Source organism: Limulus polyphemus, unplaced genomic scaffold, assembly GCF_000517525.1.
Source record: "Limulus polyphemus unplaced genomic scaffold, Limulus_polyphemus-2.1.2 Scaffold94, whole genome shotgun sequence".
Lineage (NCBI taxonomy): Eukaryota > Metazoa > Arthropoda > Merostomata > Xiphosura > Limulidae > Limulus > Limulus polyphemus.
Window position 1 is genome coordinate 800222 of NW_013665704.1, and position 828 is coordinate 801049.

The window sequence follows — 828 nt, forward strand, 5'->3', positions numbered from 1 at the left end:
TATCAAGATAATGTTCTATTAACTGTCTCGTGTTTCGTTTTAACATATCAAGATAATGTTCTAATTAACTGTCTCGTGTTTTCGTTTTAACATATCAAGATAATGTTCTAATTAACTGTCTCGTGTTTTCGTAAGATATTCTTATAGTTTACATCCTTTTTTTTTATATTGGGACTGGTGTGGCTTCGTAGATAGGGTTCACGGACTGCGAATCCAAGAATTTATGGTACGCGTCCCGTTACCTAAAAACACGCTCTGCACTTTGGAGCCGTGGGTGTGCCATAAGAGTGACAGTCAAATCGTAATATTCGATCATACAAGAGTTGGCGGTTGAAATGCTATTATACACTCTTCTTCTTCTTCCTGAAAACCCCTAGGGGACTGAATAAAGAATTTACTTTTGAAGAAAATTAGTACGCCTAATACCAATGTCCTATGACCAGTATAATTAATTATAATCTTGCTTCGTCAGGTTGGAAAAGTCGTTCACACCATATATATTATAAATAGTTCTTCCAGTCTAAAGCCCCTTCTTAATAATTCAGAAAAGATACATTAACATTCTGCATTTAATGCTCAACACGGGTGAAGCAGAATTAAGTTAATCAGGATAATTGACATGTCTCATCTTAAAGTAAAAGTTCTTTAAGTATTTCTCAGAACCTAATTTAACTGAATGTTGTGAAATCTGAGTTAGTTTTAGGTGATCGTGTGATTTAGTAGAACGACTGATTGAATTTATTGTAATAAAATAACGAACAACTCCTGCTGTTATTAATACGCTGCATGGCCAGGTGGTTAAGGCACTCGACTCGCAATCTGAGGGTC